The 15436-nt window shown below is 34.5% G+C and overlaps 1 long non-coding RNA gene across 2 annotated transcripts; it reads right to left on the bottom strand.

Moving 5' to 3' along the window:
- Positions 1 to 12229: 12229 nt before the first annotated feature.
- Positions 12230 to 14815, bottom strand: LOC147489420 (uncharacterized). Of its 2 annotated transcripts, XR_015202096.1 has the most exons (5): positions 14321 to 14815; positions 14157 to 14190; positions 13228 to 13286; positions 12912 to 13029; positions 12230 to 12444 (listed from the first exon to the last, which is right to left on the bottom strand). It is a non-coding gene; the product is annotated as an uncharacterized LOC147489420 (long non-coding RNA). The 2 variants fall into 2 exon arrangements; XR_015202095.1 differs by having other exon boundaries at positions 12912 to 13286.
- Between the last annotated feature and the right edge of the window lie 621 nt (positions 14816 to 15436).

Here is a 15436-nt window from a genome sequence, read left to right as displayed (position 1 = left end):
GACCAAGCCACTCCTTGAGAGATGCCTTCTGAAATGAAGTACTTATGAAATAAAAACAAATTTTAATTTGTGTTAGTTTACTGTATGTACTATCTATGTTCTGCAATACTTTCTTGACTTTTCTTTTGCAGCCTTCACCGTGAAGGGAAACTTTCAAGGTCCATTTCTAAAAATAACATGAAAGAAACAGCAAACAAGTAAAGATTGATAACATGATGATGAGAAATTAATATAGTTTACCTGGTATTAATATAGTTAATATGATGATAAATTAATACTGTTGCCATCTCACACACTTTGAAATAGTGGTGTGTGCTTGGTAGAATGTGTAGAGAGAGTGAGGGAATGCTCTTTGCGCGTATAGAGGTTTCTAGGAACTGAGACTAGATATATAGAGGGAGAGAAAACACTAAAATGTTTCATTTGTTAATTTAATTGATGAGGGAATCGAAGAATACGGTTGACTAACGGTCCATTTGAGATGTTGAAAGGTTGTTTCAACTTCATGTGTGATGTGCCCATTTGAAATTATTTTTCTTAAGCAAATCAGTGAGTGGTCGACTAACGGTGCCATAACCTTTGATGAAACGGCGATAGTAACCCGTGAGACCCAAAAATCCTCTAAGTCCTTTAATATTTGTGGGTTTAGGCCAATTGACCATGGTGGTAATCTTGTCAGGATCAGCTGGAACACCTTTGCGTAATCAAGTGTCCTAAGTACTCGAGTTGGTTTTGCGCAAAGCTGCATTTAGAGAACTTAGCAAAGAGGGTATTATCCCGGAGAATGGTTAGATCTCAGTTTAAATGTTGGCAGTGGAGAGGCGGTGATTGCAAATAAATGGCCCACAAAGCCATGAGTATTTTTCCTAAAAACCCTTTTCAAAGCCTGCCCTATAATCATCTTAACAGAAGTTATCTCTTCTCCCCACTTTTAAAGTAATCTTTTTGCCGACTCTTTTGAAGGATAATTAGAGTTTTTTTAGGTTAAGGAGACTACGATTGTGTGTTGATATACGTAGAATATTATAGTGTGGTATAGTTTTGTGTCATACCATCGATCAGTAGAAAGAAAATGAAGATAAAGTCTAGGTAGTTTAATGCGACACTTAATTTTATTTGTCGTAATGCCATATCATCTAGTTTTGTGCCATATCATAATTCGCACTTAATTTTATTTGTCGTAATGCAAGACCCATTTATTTAGTTTCATATTATAAATTATGTTTGATTTTGGTGTTAATTTATTTCTCACCAGTTACAATGTTCGACATTTTACACAAATTCAAAGGTAAGGGTATAAAGTCGAAAAAGTTAGGGGCACCAAATGCCCCAAATCCAGAAGAAATACGTGTAGGGACTTCTTATTCTGAGTTTGATCCTAGTTCTTATCACCGTTGTTGTTATAGAGGAAAGTACACACATATCTTTTACTCTTCGTGAAGGTGGTGGAACGAAAGAAAAAGTCGGTAAGAAAGGGACTTTGGCCCCTATTATGGAATGGTTGAGCCTAATGAACTTTGAGAATTTCAATCGATGCTTCAGAATGTTGGTTTTGACGTCTTTGCTCAAATTGACATTGAAAAGTCCGATAGATAATTAGTTGAAGCAATTGTAGAGAGATGGTGGGACTCTACCTACACATTTCATTTTCCATGTGGTGAGATAGGCTTCACACTACTTGATTTCTCAATGCTTATGAGGTTGCGTGTTGGAGAAGAAAAAATTGTAGCGTTTGATTTAAAATATGAGTTATTTGATGAGACTGTCAAATATTTACCTTTCTTAACGGAGGGTGAGATTTATAGCGGCAGTATCAAACTGAGTCATTTAGAGATGTATACAGCTTATGCAGTGCAATATGGTGTTAATGAAAGAGAAATAGGGTTTCGTGCTTTCAAGTTGTATGTTATTGGAAATATATTGTTAGCAAACTCCCACAACAAGATTCGTTTGGGATATCTAGCTAGTCTTACCCAGATAGATGAGATCGGTAGTTATGATTGAAGAGGAGCTACATATACGCATCTGATCGGGTCTTTGGGCTTGGTATGTTGTTTTGGCATTGGTAATGGTAGTAAAGCTCTGGTGGGGATGTGTCAAGTTATTGAGGTAATTAAAGTTAATTTTTTTTAATGGACTTGATTAGTTAGTTATGTGCTAATATATTTGTTTTTGTCCAGTACTAGCATTATTCCTATTTTCGAAATGACATGCACGTTCGGATACTTGAAGAGCCCGACCAATTTCCTGCTATAAATAATTGGGGTCTAACTTACCGGCATAAGGTTGCAGGTGAAGCTCATTGTAATCTAAGTCTAGCGCGACAGCAGGTAGAGTCTCATAGTCGAAGTTCTATTGTATGGCTGCCATGGGCAGATTCCACATGCATACGCATAAACCATCCATATGTTCGGAAAATATTAGAGTTGACTAGTCGGCGATGCATCTTGTTTGGACCGTTAGTAAATATTTGGTATTTAGGAGAGCGTTGTTGTCGCCAAGTCACTCGTCAAAAATTTAGTAATAACATTCCATATTCTGAATCGTCTCAAGTAGTTGAGACTCAGATGATCCCCCCACAAGTTTAGACTCGGTCATCTATCTCAAGGGAGGATGTATATGTCCCTCATTTTTTGGGTAAATCAATTGATCTATCCAAGCGTTACTCGAGCTCCCAGGGAGGAGGAAGTACCAGTTATGGTTTCTATTAGTATTTCATTGTTTAATACATATTTGTAATGATGCTAGACTTATAATTATCTATTAGTATTAGTAATGGTTGTTAGGTTGTTATATATGTGAGATGCATGTTATGACAGGTTTTGAGATATGATTTAATGTCCACATTACAAAGGAGGCTCTGTCCGATTTTTTTGTAATTGGTTGCAGATATTTTTGAATTTTCTTAGAATTTGTGAGTAACTTACATATGTTTTTGTATTAGTTGAACATGTTTAAGATCATATTAGTTATGTTGTGTGATTGGTGAATACGTACATCGTTTGGGTATATTTGCGAAAAATGTGATGAGAGCTGCTAAACATCAAGCTTTAGATCCTACAGTTGTTCATGGAGTAACACCTTTCTCTTATCTCTCTGAAGAAGAGTTTGAGATGAAGTTTATGGGTTTGAGAAGTACTGAGTCTCCTTCTTTGAATGATGGAGTAGTGACAACGAATGCCGCAGATATGGAAGTTGGTGATTTGCTTGAAGATTTTGATTGGAGGGAAAAAGGAGTTGTTACTGAAGTGAAGATGCAAGTTAGGGGAATTATTCTTTTTTAGTTTGTTTTGTTTGGCCGACACACTCTCTTAAGTTTCATACTTTGGGAGGGTCCATACTCTTGGGTACTTAGTGTATAGTTGGACACTGAATACTTGTTTTTAGTGTTTACTTTAGAATGATGAATGAATTTCATCACGTAATTCACATAATTGAAATGTGAATTAATCCAAGTAACTTGTAACACTCATATGTTTAGAGTGCAAATAGACAAATACATGACAGTCTGTTAACATTCCAAATTGCCAACATGACTTCCTAATAAAATTGCTGAGTGAAACCATAATACTGAGTTTGATGATGTCTACGATTAAGTTTAATTGACTTACTCCATAACAAATCTTAGACAAGTGCACTCGTACTCCTAGCCAATACACAGTTGAGTGCTAAATTGTGTCTGTTAATTGATTGTTGATGGAGTGACGACTGATCGAGGCTGTATTAGTACAGGTAAGGAGCCGAACTGGTTGAGTGATGATTAAGGTAGTAAACTGTGCGTTAAAAATCAGTTTCTGTGCACTGTGTTCGAGCCTAGTTTTAGTATATTTAGAATGAGATTGAGTTTTTGCATAAAACATAAAGAAGTAAGGTCTGTGTGTTATTTTTACAACGCAAAAAGCCTCATTGCTTTTCGATAAATATGGAAAAAGTAGTGTTATCCCAAAAAAAGCCCGTCAGAAATTTAGTTTGCTGAAAATTAAGATTCTTGCCGTTTTCGACGTAAGTGTTGGTGCTGTTTAAAATTTTGTTTTGATATTTTGAGTTACTGGATCCAACAAGTTCTAGTGCATTCAATACCAAAAAAAAAAAAAAAAAAAAAAAATGTTCTTAAAACACACATTATATTAATTCAAAATAGAACTTCCAATAAGAAAAATACAAGATTGAAATTACAACACAACATAGAACTTTAAACGTAAACACTGGAAACATGAAAGAAATACACGACATAAAAATATCTTAATTGTGATCATGCCATTCCCATAAATGATTAATCAAACGCTGCTCTAATTCCACATGCTCGTGCCTATTATGCACATATGTCACGCGTTGCAAGACTCTGCGAAATTCAGCTGAATTGGGGTTTCGGTCGGGAATAATTTCTGCTATATTAGGATTTTCAAAGTAATCATGGTTAATGATATGCTCGAGTCTCCATAAACGTAAGCGTTCAAATAGTTATGTCGTTCTTCCTCAACAATCATGTTATGCAAAATAATGCACGCCAACATAACATCATATAGCACATCTTTGTCCCACAAGCGAGCTTTGCCTCTAACAATTGCAAAATGAGATTGAAGAACCCCAAATGCTCGTTCAACATCTTTTCTATAAAATTCTTGCATCAGCGTAAAATATTTATCTCTTCTTGATTTGGGATTCCTTTTCGCCTTTACTAGTGTAGACAACTGAGGATATATACCGTCAGCCAATTAGTAACCGATAGTATAGTCCTTACCCATGAGAGAATAGTTTGTCGGAGGGGTCAAACCTAATGTTAGTTTGTGAAAAAGATTAGAGCACCACAAAACATTAACATGCATAATTATTAGTACCTGGTAAACCGAAGTAAGCATGCCATATCCACATGTCGAAATAAGCAACTGCCTCGAGTACAAGAGTTGCTGCCCATTCCATTGGACATGCTTGCCAAGTTCAATACATACAGTCTAGACTGTCAAGCATGCCAGAAAAACCTCTTAACTCAGCAACACGGAGCAATCTGGCAATATCTTCTTCATTTGGAGATCTCAGATATTGTGCACCAAATCTCTCTACCACATGTTTGCAAAATATTTTAACAAAGGAGAGTGTTGTTGACTGCGCAATATGAAAATATTGATCCATTGAATCAGCCGGGCTTTCATTTGCAATGCACACATTATTTTGCCACGTGACGACAAACCGGGTTTATTGGCTGCATCATATTTCTTCATCCAGAAATCACTATGTTCTTTAAGACCACTCCTAATCCTCGAGAATAGGTGACTGCTCATTCTGTTGCGCTTCCGAAATAAAACTTCATCATATGTGGGATTGACACCGAAATAATCGGCCTTTAAGAGAGCATTTCCCGTTGCCTTATTACGGTTCCTATAAGCGCGTCCTGGGACAGACCCAATACGGAGAGTTGGTTGATTGGAGTTTTCATTGATATGAGCTATTGTAACAAGATTAAATTGAATTGCGAGTGCAGCTGCTATCAACACTTTTTGTTCATGCATGAAGTGTCTTTCAATACACCGTCTTCTCTGGGAATCAGAATCATAATCATTATCACTATCAGAATTCATTTTGCTAGTAAATAAATTATGGAAGAAAAATTGAAAATATTCAGAGAATTTGAGTTGTGTGAGAGAGCAAATTGGTTTATGTTATATATAAAGATAGTTGAAATCCATGACTTTTATGTATTATAATTTTACACTTCTTAAAAAAGATTATGCCCTTGGTATACAACATAATTTCTTATCCAATTCTTATGTATCTCGCACACACCCCCAATAAATATATTACATGCATGAGTCATTTCAATTTTGCCCACAACCCAATAAATATTGTTTGACATTATTCATTCTAATCTTTCCCACAACCTAATGACCTTAATCAATAGCATACAAACCACAAGAAAATGAAATCCAATAATTCAATCTTATCAACCCAATGACCCTATAAAAAGTCTGTATTTTCCTCTTTCAAATGCACATTCCCCCGCAAACATCAGTAATACTTTATTTCTGTATTATCAATAATATTGTCTTCATCTCTCTCTCTTTCAGTAACAATGTCAAGCAGGGGATAATTCGATTGATCCAATTACCGGAACAAATCAATCCGGCAACATTGGGATAAAATTAAAGAACGATTTGAGAATCAAAGGATGATATGGGGTTTTACAGTAGCACGAACTATGAGAAGTGTTACAAGTCGTTGACAACTTATAAATAAAGCAATTACTTTATTTCGTGGATGTTTGAATCAAGTCGAGAATATGAATAGATCAGGAACTAATGAAATGGACATTGTAATATATATATATATCAATTATTTAGCTAGAATATAATTTATTAAACTCAAACTAATGTTATTTTTTTCTTTTACAGATGGAGCAAGCAAAGAAGTTGTATGTCACCAGGTCTTCAGATAATAAACCCTTCAAATTTGATCATGTCTAGTTTATTTTGAAAGACTAATGAGCGATATTCAGTTCAAACTACACCTGGTTTCTCTCAAACTAATTTTCACAACGGGTCTCCAGCTCCATTAAACGAACAAGATGGCATGGAGGGAACACTTGATTCTGAAATGCAAGGACCTAGTTCATCAAAAAGACCGGATTGTGGAAGAGACAAATCAAAACAAAAAAAAAAGACTTGACACACAAAACGAATCTTCTCTCAAAGAATTAATGCAACATTCTCAACGGGTTAAACTTGGCGATGGAGGCCATTGAGACAGCGACTGATCGACCGTGGGAAAAATTTCTATGAAAGTGAAGTGTCTAATTCTTCAAGGGTTAAACTTGTAGAAAAAAAAAATTACGTGAGACATTGGCGTGGGAAAAGGAGATCATGAACACAAATACATCGACTATGACACCACAAGGAAAATAATGGTACTAAAACACAAAGAAACAATCTTGAAATATCAAACTCTTCGCAATGCATGAACTGCTTCAAGAAATTTGCACTTTGAAGAATACGGGGAAGAAAAGTGATTGATTAATTTGATTAAGTATTTTAAATGATTCGTACGTATTTGATGCATTTTTAATATATTTCCTTTTAATTTGTTGTTTTTTTTATTATTTTCAATAAATGTTTTATTTCAATAATTAATTAAGTTGTTGCAAATCAGAATAAATTTAATCTTAAAATTGAAATCATAACAAATATTATAGAAATACAACTAAAGAACAAAAAATATAAAAGGTAGGATAGAATGGTAATTGCACAAATTAATTTATTAAAAATACTTAAAATAGAGAATTCAATTCTAATGGCATGTGGAAATTTGAATTGAAATTCTAATTGCCATAGTGACTGGCGTGTAGAATTATTTCGAAATTAAATTGAAATTCTAGCCGCTATCGACAGAGGCGGGTAGATTTATTTGGAATTTTTCTCTGGCCGCCACTCGTTCTGCCGTGCAGAGTATACTAAAAGTGGCTAGATAAATAGAGAAATTTATATCGATAGCGTTTGTGGGTTAACGTTTTAACGTACCATTGTATAACATTTTACGCAAAATTTAGTGTTTTGCCGCACCATTAAACTTAGCCTTAACGATTGGTTTATTTGATGCATACATTTAACTTTTTTTTTTATTTGCTTGGTAAATAAAATATATTAAAATGGAAAAGAATACAAAAGAATGTTACCAGTATTGAGCCAACCAATCCTCAAATGCTAACAGAATTGAAACTAAGTGAACATTAACAGACTAGGTTCACAACATGAAAAACTAACACAATCTAACAAATATACTATATGGATTCTCCCACCTATAAAGCTATGACGACTTCCCTTCAATGATAATTGGAGTTTCCATTTGTAGACTAGCATCAACTTTAGATAAAATGTCTGCAGAAAAATTGGCAGGCCTCTCTCTATACATGGGTGATTGAGAGAGATAGAAGTTTGAATTTGCACAGTCTAGCTCCGCTTTGCTTGTTGCTCCCAATGAATGTTATCACTTTTAAACGTGGTCACAACTGTAGAAGAATCTGTTTCAACCCAAAGCAGCTTCATCCAACCTTTCCCGATAGCTGTTTCCACACCCAAGACTATAGTATTACACTCAGCTTTGAAACTAGTACTGATACCTAAACTTTGATGAAGAGTAATAAAAAATTAACCTGTAAAGTTTCTGAAAGAAACACCGATGCCCGAAGGTCCTGGATTCCTAAACGAGTCTTCATCAGCTGGTGCTTGAATATATGTTATTGTAATTATCAAATAATAATAATAATAATAATATAGTCTGTTCAAGTATTTATAACCACCCACCTGCTTACTGCATCCACAATTTCTTGGAGACATGCTTCGTGTATGTCCATTTCTAGTTAAAGGTAGCGAGCTCTAATCTTACTCATAGTTTGGGATTTTGGAATTCTCAGAATTCCGACAAATCCAAAAATCGAAATTCATCATATTTCGACCCATATTATATTTGAAATTTTGACTAATTTCGAAATTATCAATATTTCAAACCTATATTGTTTTTCCGATTTTTGAAAAACCAAAATATTTGATGGAATTTCAATATTCCTTTCGGAATTAGCTAGAACACTGATCTTACTAGAATTCTTTGGCTTTGACAGAATTCGTCATCATGGATTAACTAGACTCTATGAGCGGATAGTTAATTAATTTCCACAAAGTGATTAAACTTTGATGGTAATTTGCGAAAAACTATATAAACAATAGGGTATAAACCAAAGATCGAATTTTCTAAGAGACTCATTTTCTAAATAAAGCTATATATAAATATATAATAAATAAATATACTAAAAAAAAAGTGAAAAAATAAATATAATACAACAATAATTACAACTACAAACCATACGTTTACCCAAAAATAAACTACAAACCATAGCCAACACATTTTCTAAACCCTCTCTAATTTATCTATCATCGAATATTGGTTCCTCAATACCAATGAAATTGAAAAGGCCATGAACATGGGTGCAAGTTGCATATGGGTTGAGTCAGATAAGCCTTCCAAAGAGATAACGTCCACTGGAAAGTTCGATCGCAATGGAACCAAGTGAAGCATAAAACTAACATCATTCTCACAAGCACTTGAAGGGAAGTAAATTTTGCTGCCGACTAGTGTGCTAAGAGAGGAGCAACGCTACCTGAAGGAGTGAATCAATGGTGGTCGAACATGCCTACTTTTGTGCGCAGGGTGGAAAGCCCTCATTCGACATATTTCCGATTTTTGTTTTGAACTCTTGTAATGTTGGAGAGCCTACTCAAGATTCTCACCAACACACAATGTAACATTATTTCATTTTTGCTATCAATACAACCAATTACCCTTAGCAAAAATAAAATCAATACCAATGAAATAGCATGAACTGTATAATTAGTTGCAAATTCAAAGGAACATCTAATAAAAATAGTTCCAAGTCTGTTGCGGCACTAGAAATCATAGATTGTTTCTCAGAGTTCAGCATAAAACTCATCGGATTTTCATAACAATATTGTCAATTAAGTATTCCTGATTACTTGCTACAAACGTGCAACGAGATGACTGATATAGAGGGAGAGGCTTATTTGTCCCCATAATTAAGCAAATATTGAAACTCAAATTCGCATATTTTACCATTAACAAAACTATAAATTTCCTAAAACATCTTAAACCAATGTTGACGGCAATTTCCTTAAAAAAGCTTGTACGATGAAAATGTTAGGCATTATTCTTACATACAACCATAAATTACTGGGTTAATTAGACTAAACCCTCCAAAATATGTACATATTTTGACTAAACTCCCTATTGTTTGAATCCTTAGACTTAAATACCTATTCTGTTTCGAAAGAGTTGATATTTGACTTAATACCAAGACTGTCCTTATTTTCTCTTAACTTTTACCCAAGCACTTTAAGTACTAGGGGTGACTTCGGATCGGATCGGATTAAGCTCTTTTTGAATTTTTTCCGAATTTTTTGAATCTAATATGCTAGCCAAATCCGATCCAATGTTTTTTTGGATTCAAAATATATTTCCAATTTCAGAAATTTGGAATAATTTGGAAATTTCGGAATACTTGGTAAATTTTCAGTTTTTCACAGATCTCTTTACTTTCAATTATTTTTGGAAAAGAAAATTTGACATCACTAAATTTCAAAATGTACAATAGCAGTAAAACACTTTGGAACTTTTTTTTAAAAAAAAAAGACTTTACATGTAAGGAACTAACAAAGGCCTAATACATGTCAGAGAGGGAGTCAAGTAGCGGCTAGGTTATGTTGTTTGTTTTGTTTTTGGAAGTACAAAAACTAAAAAATGAATGAACGATCGAGATCTAATCAAGTGGACAGTGGAGATTTATTAGTTTATAAGTGATAATCACTCATTTAGGTCTTTAATCTTTTGAGTCCAAGGTCCAAAGTCCAAAGTCCAAAGTCCAAAGTCCGTAAACGTCCGATTAGTCAAGTTACCTTACTCACGTGGGTTGGTAGTATAGATCGAGTAAGGAATCGTCCAAACCTTAGGACTAGGCAAGGTTCATAACTTAAATTACAGCTTCAAGGGAATTAGTGAGTAGGATTTTAGGTTATTTCTTATATTGCTCAATTAAAACTTGGAATGCAAGTTAACGTAAAATTACAACAATTGATTTCTTAATAAACTAAATAGAGAGAGATACAGGAAAAAGGTTAATCATAATCATGCAAGGTCAGTTACAAAAGTTTATAGTACCTTATCACTACAGCTCTAATCTATCTCGAGTTCATAGACAAACCCGAAATAGCGTCGAGTATCGATCCCTAGTAAGATGCACTCATCTCTGAGTTCATCTCACTAGCATTGGGAGTTGAATTAACATTCCATCTCTAGAATATCACTTCAGCTCCTGGTTTGATTATACACCAGCTGGACAAACCAGAGGGCTAACGGGCACCATAGGGTCTCGCGCGAGACTTGACCTAGTGTTAACTGGGTCTCTTGCGAGACTGCTCTGGAGTATCAGCACTCTAAACTTGGTCAGACTCAGTCATTTTGGGACCGGATGTATAATCTAAACCTATTTCCTAAGTAGTAATTCTAGAACACTAAAATATAACCTGATCCTCACATGAGCATCATTAACCTTCCCTTTGGGAGGGTTTTAGCTCATGGTGGTCCTTGGATAGATTGATTGTCTTGCATGTATGAAATGAAAAGTAAAAAGAAGTAAAGGAAGAACTGGAATTTAACTTGAAGAAAATAGATTTTATTTGAAGTTCAAAACTTTCTGTACCAACCTAATACAAGCTTCAAAGAAAGGAAAATACTACTATATGAAAATGAAAACAACGAAAGGAAAATGCAAGAAGTAATTCCCCTTTCTCTAGCCTCCAATAATATATATCCTCCTCACGTGAAGTCTTCCCCCGTATTTATTGTAAATTTGTCTTTTCTTACATCCAAACTTTATTTCACTAGTTTGTCTTTTCCTTTTCTAATACATCCAAACTTCATTTCACAAGTTTGTTTTTTTCCTAATCAAAACTCTAATCACTTATTTAATGTCTTGTTCTTTTCTCTCTTTGCAAGGTGTCACCAAAGTGTTTATAACTTGCCACTTGTCCGTGCATGATGACTCATCATTTCTTGTGGCACTACAACAGAAAGACTCATTTACAATGCCAGACCTCGTTACTAAAAGTACTGAAATGCGTTGCAACTGATCAATGGCAACGCTAATGTTGGCGTCGCAAAGGCACTGCAAAAAAGTGGGTCACAAAAGCTAATTTGTGACGCATGTAATGACGTTGCAAAAGTTTGAACTCTTTTGCAACGCCTTGCCTCGTTGCTAGAAATTTGTTTGTGTTGCTACTAATATTTTAAAACTAAATTGGTTTTGAAAATAATTCAAACTATTTGCAGCGAATAGCGTTGCAAAACACTTGTTTTTAACAACACCTTGGGCGTTGCAAAAAGTAAATTTTTTAGTTGCACTCTGAACGTCACAAAAGGTTTAATACCTATTGCTACATGCATAGCATTGCAAAAGGGCACCAAATGCGTTGCTAATTGTCCCATTTGAAATGTCTTGTTTTTTTCTTGCAACGCCACTCTTGTTGCCACTAGTGCACCTAAATAATCAGCACCTGTATTTTACAAATTATTTCAATTATTTTGAATTTGTTGAATTTTGTCGAATGCAATTTACGTAGAAAAGATCAAAAGAATAACCATATTTCAATTCACAATGAGTTGTAACAAAAATATATCTTATTAACTAAGATCACCCATTACAAAAAACTTTACGGCATCCACATAGCCCAATACATTGTATCACATAATTTTTTCACAACAATCAACTAAAATTTGACATGTTCTTCAAAACTAGATTTTAGCAAAATTCATAAATGTCAATAGTTTGCCAACTTGAACAGCATCCATCCACAATTTCTTCACTAAACTACCGGCAACCGATCAGCCAATCTGGTACAACAAATTGAAAAAAGACATAAGTAAACTTCTTCAAGACTTTAACAAAGCTAAAATGCACTCAAATAAGCAATGCATGTGGAAAAAAAAATTACCAAGTCAAACTTATGGACCTAGGAGGTAGGAACACCACTACAATTTGCCACAATTGGTCTAGTTCCCACCCTTTTACAATCTAAAAATCAATATTATGCCCATGGCCAAAAGCTTAAATTGGTACAAATATAATAAGAAGAAAAAAAAAACTTGAAACCATAATAACTTATCAAAGTTGTGACTAACACTGAACATCTCAAAACGAGTAGTACTCAATCACAAATGCAACCAATCAATTTAATACACACAGTTTGCAAAAACCGATACGAAAAGGAAACAAGAGCATTAACACATTATCAGATACTCATATTGTTCAATTGTTAACGTCCTCAAAACAAAAATTTTAAATGGAGTAAGTTTTGTACCTTGATCCAAGTGGGAAGAAGAGCAAGATGATCATGAACAAAAGGTGGTTCACTAGCCAAACTTCAATCATGCCTTACCCATCAATCCAATATGCACTATCATGATATGAACTCAATTCTGTATTTCATAAAAAGAGTTTGTGTATCTTCAAAATCAATATAGGCGGGCTTATGAACAGAAAAACATCTAGATCATTGGTTGTGACTTACTAAACCATGAAAGTACTTGTTGGAGGACTGACATCTAGCACCTACATCCCCAACCCATTCTAGCTTAAAACACGATAGGCAAAAACATGTAGAAGAAATAGCTTACACAAATGCTAGATTTGTTTGTTCCAAAATTCTGTTTCACATTGCTTCATGGCCGAGCTCCTGAATTTCATATCAAAATAAAACAAACAATATAAAAGACAGAAATATATATATATATATATATGTTAACTGCAACAATTAAATATCCAAACCCAATAAGTTTGTGCACCATGCCTAAATATATATATATTTTTTTTTTTATTAAAGGAGGTAAAGGTGTTGCACCACAAGGTTCATCCCCCAAAAAACCCAAGATAAGTCGTAATGCTATACAAAGTTGTGTGCGACTACTAAAGCACCTAGATTATATTCAACAAGTAATAATCCTATCATATAAGGGGCCCCATCATATAAACCAATGGAACGTCTAAACTAAATATATAGCTTCCAACTAAGTGAAGTGCATCACTTCTTACCAACAATTTTTCCATTATCTCATCACATAAGAGCCATGCATGTGTTATTGAAGAGGCAAAACAAAGGGACAAGACAAAGGAACACAGAGGAACAACAAAACAGCATCATGTTACCACCATCCACACCAAATGTGATTCCAGAAATCAAAAGGCATCACATGATAATACTAAAAAGAAGATTACACAACTTGAAAAATTAAGCTTCAATTTATTTTTCTCTAGTAGTAATTTTAGCTTCTAACCTGAAAAATAAAACAAGCTGAAAAGTTAATTAAGATAACCAAAATCAATTAAGCCCCAAAGAGAAGAAAAATTAATTAAGACCCAAAAAGAGAAGCAACCAAAAAAAAAAAATGAAGCTAGACCAAAAATCGAAGCTTTGACGGTAACCCAAAACCAAAACAAACTTTCCCTGAAACTCCAAATCAAAGATTACATTGTAGAACAACTTTGAAAAACTCTCATTGCAGCATGATACAGGTCTTATATGATAGAGGGAATGTGAGACACCCACCACTCAGCAGTCCGTAGATTAAACTTTTCACACCCTGTTACATATAAATCAAAGCATATCCCATTACACATGTTACAGACAAGAAAATAAAAGATCAAGTAATTGAGGACGCAATAAAATTCAAAATGTAGATTCAATGCAAAGAAGAAAAAAAAGATGAATACTTGAATCAGTTGTCGACGTAAATGCAGCCAAATCCAGCGAAAAAAAAGAGGACCTCAAGAAGCATAGAGATAAGAATTAGATGCCCAACATTATAAGAGAATAACCAAAAGTTGATTAATTACATAAAGTCAACATTTAATAATTATAGACCTAAAAACAGAGATTGAACCAGCCTAAGAAGAGACTAAATACCAAAATCCAATAGTTATAAGCCAATTTAATTCAGACTTAAGGATTATAAAATGTGGACTAAAATGAATGCTTAAAAGAATTACATTAAACAATTGAAACAAATTAAAGAACCCTAAAATTAATGATGTAAGGGAATACCCAACCTGAAAAATTAAAACTTCAAACATTCTTTCTATAGTAGTAATTTCATCTTCTAACCAACCTGAAAAATTAAAAGCCCGAAAAAGAGAATAAATCAACCTAAAATTGAAGCTTGGCAGAGAGAGAGAGAGAGTTTATATTACCACGATGGTTGTGAATGGGGGTTGGCAGTGGCTGGGAGGGAGGGAAAGTTAGAGAAAGGATAGTCATTTAGGACTTTCACATTTTAGTTTTCAGTTGAAGCGCTGAGATTAAAAATAGGCCTGCCTATAAATTCCAAATTGAAAAATTAACACCCACCTTCAAAAAGCCCATTAGCAACACCAGTCACGTCCCAACAGAGGCTATACTAAATTTAATAATCATTCGTACAAAAATTTGTTACAACGAATTTGGCATCGCAAATGACCAAATTAACTTTAGGCGCGACAATCGCGTTGTAAGTGATGAATGCCCTCTAGAAAAATTACATTTCTTTTCTTTTCAAAAATATTATTACAATCATTTGACACGCAAGAGGTGTCGCAATATATAAATCCATGTACTCTAAATCTGATAGCACGCCTAACTTTTAGCACCCCCATACAACGTTGCAATTGGTGACTTTTACCAATAACTTTTTGGTGTTGCAAAAGGGTGCGTTGCAAAAAACCCCTTCTGTTGTAGTGTGGCTCGCAAAGTGAGTCCACGTGATGTGTCCAGTGGCGGCCCGAATTTTGGTGTTTTTACAACTTTCTGTCTTTGCGTAGAGCTCGTCGCCCTGATCGTTCTGGCAGTTCACT

This window comes from Coptis chinensis, chromosome 7 (assembly GCF_015680905.1).
Source record: "Coptis chinensis isolate HL-2020 chromosome 7, ASM1568090v1, whole genome shotgun sequence".
NCBI classification, from domain to species: domain Eukaryota; kingdom Viridiplantae; phylum Streptophyta; class Magnoliopsida; order Ranunculales; family Ranunculaceae; genus Coptis; species Coptis chinensis.
This window is presented reverse-complemented; position numbering and strand designations above follow the sequence as displayed.